This window comes from Protopterus annectens, chromosome 2.part1 (assembly GCF_019279795.1).
Source record: "Protopterus annectens isolate FY-2018-M chromosome 2.part1, PAN1.0, whole genome shotgun sequence".
Taxonomy (NCBI): Eukaryota; Metazoa; Chordata; order Ceratodontiformes; family Protopteridae; genus Protopterus; species Protopterus annectens.
Genome location: NC_056729.1, coordinates 887,769,541 through 887,776,226, shown reverse-complemented (window position 1 = coordinate 887,776,226; position 6,686 = coordinate 887,769,541).

Sequence of the window (6,686 nt, the reverse complement as noted above, 5' to 3'; positions counted from 1 at the left end):
TGTGTATGTGTGTGTGTGTGTGTGTGTGTGTGTGTGTGTGTGTGTGTGTGTGTGTGTGTGTATATACATATATATATATATATATATATAGTATTAAGGTACATGACATCAGCAGGCCTTGTGGAAGACAGGATCTGGGAGGCTGGCATCACCTGTAAGGGCCAAAGAGTGCAAACCATTTCAGTTTGGTAGTCAATGTGGGATTTCCCTTTGTTTTGCAGGGAGATGCACACACTCAGACACAACAAGTGGCCTGGAGTGAGATTAGAACCCCTTCCTGACTAGTCTTCCACATTATTGATCACAGGATTTATTGCATGCACTACAACTGAAGTCTGTTTTATATAGGGTTGCAGGCAACTTCTTGTGGAGTACATAAACTAGGCTCGCGTTGAAGAGTGTGTATGGCCTGCAGAGTAACATTGCTTCTCACTGTTCTCTGCATCTAGTAGCCTAGCAGTCAGATAACTGTTTTTGTATTCTAGCTATGTGGCTACAGTATCCATTTTGGCCATATGGGTGTTTGCATTTGGATGGGTAAGCCTGTGGTCAAAAACAATGCGCCCTGTCAAAGTGTGCATATACAACATGATACATAACACCACCTGTTCACCTGTTGTATGTGTGGTGACATCCAGCAGGCACAGGGGACTGTTAGTAAATGCATTATCTACTGCTGAGCCCTTACTTTTGGTCCTTTGGACAACATTATATATGTGTCATAGTACAGCTTTATTCACCATTATCATGGTATGTAGGACAATACAGACATACATACACATATAAACATATATATTTATATCTGTAACAGGGATGTATATATAAATGGAGATGTGTGTGTGTGTGTGTGTGTGTGTGTGTGTGTGTGTGTGTGTGTGTGTGTGTGTGTGTGTGTGTGTGTGTGTGTTAAGTAAGATATACAATGTATGATCAATTACTATGTTACTTTCCTGAAACTGCCTGCAGTGCTGATATACCACTGACAAGTTTCTATTACAGCACTTACAAAGGAACACTGCTATGTTGGGGGTTGTGGAACACCACCACATGTAGCTGTTTCAGCAGGATCATATTGTGTAGCATAACACATACTGTGAATATATGTGCACATGTGGCTGGAGAATACTGCAGGGCTCCACCAGATATATCTAGACACAGGAACCATGACTTCAGAAGCCCAACCACATGCTCTATGATGCTCCTAGTTTGTGCATGTGCCTCATTATGACATTCTTCTGTGGGTATATGTGCATTTCTGATGGGTGTCATCGTCCACAGCTCCAGGGCTTAGCCAGCATCCCCCACTAAATGGCCATGTGGGATGCCCCCTTAACAAACATCCGGTACAGCTTTGATGAGAGCCAGATATGAGAGTTGTGATAACTGACAGGGCTGCCAGCACACACATTCAGAATAATCCCCTGGGCATTTCTCACAATTTGGCACCTGATGGAGTGGTACCCCTTGAGGTTGACATAAATTCTATCCTGCTCACCAGGTGGTGCCTTGATGTGTACATGAGTGCAATCTATGGCACCCAGAACTTCAGAGTAGTGTGCTACATGGTAGAAGTGTTGCATATTCCAGGCCCTCGCCTCAGGGGAGAGGGGGAAAGCTATGTGCTCAATGGCATGCGGTAGCATAGTATCCAGTAACTGGTGAAGTATCCTAGATGCAGATGCCTGTGACACCCCCATCATGTCCCCACCTGGTCTTTGAAAAGTACCTGTGCTAGTATCCTAAGGGCTACATATACCTTTGTTTCCACTGGGATAGCTTCCCCTCTGTTGGCTCTGGCTCTAAGTTGAGGGCAGCAGAGATCAATGAGTTCTTGTAATATGTCTCTGTCCACCCTGTAGTGCTTTACAATCTCCAGCTCATGTAGCTCCAAGAAGGTTACCCTCGGCCTGAACACTCTTTCCCTACCCAGCTTAGACCTGTTGTCTGCAGCACCAGCAGCATTGACTTCAGCATCTAAGCCATACAGATGTAGCAGACCTTCAGCAGCCCCTAGTATTACCTCAGTTAAAATTTCCAAGTCTGTATTCCAATGGTCCAGAGTATTGGGGAAAAATCAGAATGTAGGGTGTATGCATAATTTATACATGTCTGCTATAGGTCCAGCATGTATGACTGACTAATTATTATGCATTTCACCTACTTAGAATTTAGTCAACATCATTTAATGGCCTTACTTTATTGTGCGATGTGATGCTATGGACCGCACCGAAAAGCATAGCTTATACAAAAGTAAAAAAAAGCAATAATCAAAGATATCCAATTTTAATTGCATGCTGAATATGTCATCACTGTGACCATGATGGTCTTTCCAAGTGAACATGCTCAGCTATGTGGCATGCAGCACAAACACTCGTGGTGGGTATTCAATATTCCTAAAAGTGAATGGACACATCCCCCTGCTGGCATCCACATCCAGTGGAAATGTCATCATGGTGTGGGACCCTACACAAAGTGGATATGAGGACATCTTTGCTACTTTTTGCTATTCAGGACACCCACCTCATTTGCATGCATATCCATGCTGACAGTCTGGAAACTACAGGATTCATAATTGTATGACCTGGGCAACAGCACCCTTGCCCCAGTGTATGGACCCGACACAACATCCTATAATACATTTCTGACAAATATCTTAAAATGGTTTTTTTTCCCTCTTTTTTTCAATTTAGCATGTTTGTGCACTGCGCCACAAAGCACAAACATGCCAAAATTATTAAAAAAAAAATATTTATTTTTACATATTCCTTTCCCTTTTCAGACATCCACAATGTACATTTTGAACATATATGTATGTGTTCTAACATTTACTGGGGAGTTATGTCCATATTTATGAGTTTTACATCCCCTTCTTTCTGTGTAGACTCCTGTATGCGGAAAAGTTCCCCACACGCTACAGACACAGGGTCTACACAGAAGCCTTGATGCTTGTTGGATCACTCCACCTTGGTCATTTGCATAAGATTCACCTGCTTATTAGGTAATTTGCATTACACGGAACTTTCCTTGTTTGTGAGTGCTTGCACGCTGCTAAGCAGTTCTTACTGAATCTAAAAATGTTTCTGCTCATGTATATATCGTGGTGGATGTGCACACAAGACAAAAATCATGTAGACCTTACAGAATCCCCCCCTTTACTTCTATTGCCTTCTGATCATATACCTTCTCCTCCATTCCATGTATTTTTCTAGCAGCTTTCCTCTGAATTTCTTCAAGAAACTATTGTCTTTTTCCTTATATGGCCTCCAGAACTTTATGCAGTAATCAAAGTGTGGTCTAACAAAGGGCTGTATCATTTTCATGTCCAGTTCTGTTCACATCTGAAGCATAAAATATTTTAATCATAAATACGGAATGTTGATACTTCACATCTGCAAACTTTGTCAGCCATAACCCTCCTGTGTTTGCTTGTACGAAAAGTAGATAGAACAAGAGTGGGCCCAGACCCCAGGACTGAGCTGGACTGGACACCACTTGTGACAGGCTTTGAGTCTGACATGGTGCCAGCAACTCTGACCCTGTGGGTTTCTCAGCCAGTCAGCCAGTTTGCAGCCCATGTATGTATGTATTAAGGTAAGCTGATGAGTTTTTTTTTCAAGGTAGTGGGGTAAGGTGTTATGAAGGCCTTCCAGCAGATCTGGTAGGCTGTATGGACTGCGCGCCTTTCAAATGGCTTTCAGGACTGTTTCGAAAAAACCAAGTAATGAAGGCATGATCTGCTCCTTTGAAAGCCAAACTGGGTTGGATCCAAAGTCTGCAAATTCCCCTATGTTATTTTATGAGGAGGTCCATTGTCCTCTCCATGGCTGCAGAGAAGGCTTGCTTCAAGCTTAATGGGCGGGTAATTTAGGGTCTGTGGAGGCACCGCGCCTTTGTGGGGGACCACAGGCAGCTGCGCCCCCCACCCCTGCAGTATCCAGAGGTAAGACTTTGATTAAACAGCTGTCCCTGGCTGTGGGTTTTATTCCTCATTGAGTTCGTGGAGCACACACGGGGACACCATCGGTCCCATGGATGCTGTTTTTTTTGCTTTGAGAGAGCAGTTCTCACTTGGAGCTGGGAGATGGTGTGGGGGCACTCATTTGGTATGCAGATATCTCCTTTTTTGGGGGGGGGGAGGGGCACTGAAGCACTGAACCCAGCAGTGGCAATGTTGGCAGTATGTCTGTAGGATCAGCACACATTTGATTGAGTTCTGAGCATATCTAGGAGTTTCCTCTTTCCTTTTTAAAAAATAACGCATAGCTAAAGAAGGCCTTGCCATTTGTCTTTTTTCTCTCTTTTTTTCTCTCTCGAAATTTGCTTTGATTTTATTATGCTCTTAGTTTTTTTTTTACTATAGTGATCATAAGTGTCTTACCTTTAAGGATTTTGCTCTATCTTGTGTTGTAGAGTTCCTTTTTGTGTTATGTTGAGTTTGTTTATGGTCCTCCACCAGACTGGGATTGCCTTTGGTACAAGTAGTCTTTGTTTTGTTTGGGATTGCCTTATCCATGCAGCCTGCAGGTGCTGGTAGAAAGGCGCTGGTAGTGATTTCAGCGCTTGAGTATTGTTTTCCTCTTGCCGCCCGGCCTGAAAGGAGACCACACTAGTCTTTAGAAGTGTGGTAGTTTTTTTTGAGTAGTTCTTACTGTGGTCTTTTTTTTTTCTTTGGGTGGTGGGGAGGACTCCTAGCGAGATTAGTTTGTGATCCGATCTCACCAGTGAGGGGTATACTCCCGCTGAACTGTGTGTGCATGTTCGTGATGAGATGATGAGGAGATGAGAGTGATGTCAAGTATGGGATGGTGCTTGTGGGTGTGGTGTGAAGTGGTTCCATGTTGGGCTTTACAGGTGGATTCCAGAACTTTAGGGCTTTGGGTGTTCCCAGTTAGTTGGTGTTAATAGATTATATTAGGGGTATGGTGAGTGGTTTAGTATGATGATGTTTGTTTGACACATTTATGTGTAGTAGTGGAGTGAGCTTGCAGAGGTGTTGTTGGGGTGGCCTGTAACATGCTAAGCAGTGCGCTTATGTTTCTTGCTGCAGAGCAGTCGCACCTGGCTGATGCTCCTGCCAGGTCTCCCGTGGCCTTGTCGAGGTTGATGGATATGAGGGTGTGGGTTTCCTGGTTGAATATTTTTTTTGGAACGCATGATATGAGGTAAAACCTGGGGCGGGAGGGCGTCGCTCATAAGGAGCCTTGAACCAGGTTTCTGTCACAGAGGGTTGATGTTCGGTCATCAACATCGATGTTCTCATCGGTGCTTGAGGGCCTGAAGTCTTCTCTTTTGAGCAGCATTTTGAGATAGGGCTTTTTTCCTTTTGTTGTGTTCTAGGGTGGTTTTTTTCCTTTTTGAGTTCTAGGGTGCAAAAGGCAGAATTTGGGCCTTGCCTAAAAAGCCAATATGGCAAGGCAAAGGCCCGTTGCCTGTGGCAGCTTTGGAATTGCTTGGAATTGCATTAAATCCTGCAGCTGAGGTCAGGTAATAATTTTCCTTTTTTTAGAGTTTGTATGACTTGAGGGGTAGAAATGTTTACAGACCATGTAGAACAGGCACGCATATCAAGATGGAGGTGGTACTAATGAAATCTTTTGGGTATTTTTCTTACTTTGGATAAAGTTTAAGAAAGTATGTGTAGTCATAAAGTGGGTGTCACTAAAGATACCGTGCCAAGTTCCTGCACAATTTTATTATGCTTGGCCATAATCAAAGATAACTTTTACATGGCTGCACTGATTGTTTGTTACTTGGAACATAAGATTAACATGGCAATCACTTTTTTCCATGATACTTGTAAATGGTGTGTGTAATGGACATCTGTTTGTTGAAAAAGTGTTGTAATATGTGAGATCTTGTTTGTATGGCATCTGTGTGCTTTAATAAACTTCTTTACCATTTAACATTCTGAGACTTGTGCATGTCCTGGAATAGTGAGACTCAAAGTGTGAAAAAGTGAATTTAAAAGTATTAAGTCCCTATTACTATTTCTCAGAGTATTCCCTTTTCTCAGAGGTATGGCAATATCAAGGGTTTTAGTGTATATATAAGTTTGGGAGGTTGTGGGATACTTGTCTCCAAAATCAAGGGGTACGGGGGGGGGCTTGCCTCCCTTGCAACTTTAAAGGAGAACAGTGATGTTCAACATTCACTGTTCTATATTTTCTTGCTTTTATTATTATTATTATAATTATTATTATTATTATTAGTAGTAGTAGTAGTATTTGTAATTTCAGGCTTTGCACTTACATGTCTCAGAATTACAAAAGGAAGCCTTCTAGGCTACTAAATGAGTATTTTTTGAAATGTATTGTGGCAACAATCCAGTGTTTTGAGGGCCTTCATTTCTTACTGTAAATCTCTGTTCCACAGTTACTGGACCCCAGCAGATACAGACCTCATCTGTCCAGCTTTCCTGTTAAAACCCAGTCTACTGTATGAGACTGTGTAACTCAAAAAGCCACATTATTTAAAATATGTCCTTATGAATGCTGTAAAGATACAGATATAACATCATGCATTCGTTTTGACTCTATAGAAATAACATATCACTATGTGTTCATGTAGCACAATAATGCTCATTTACTCCTGAAAAGACCTACTTGGATATAGTAGGCGTACTGACACTGAACACATAAATACAAAAAACATATCTGTGTGTCACATTTTGCAATTAAATTCTATTA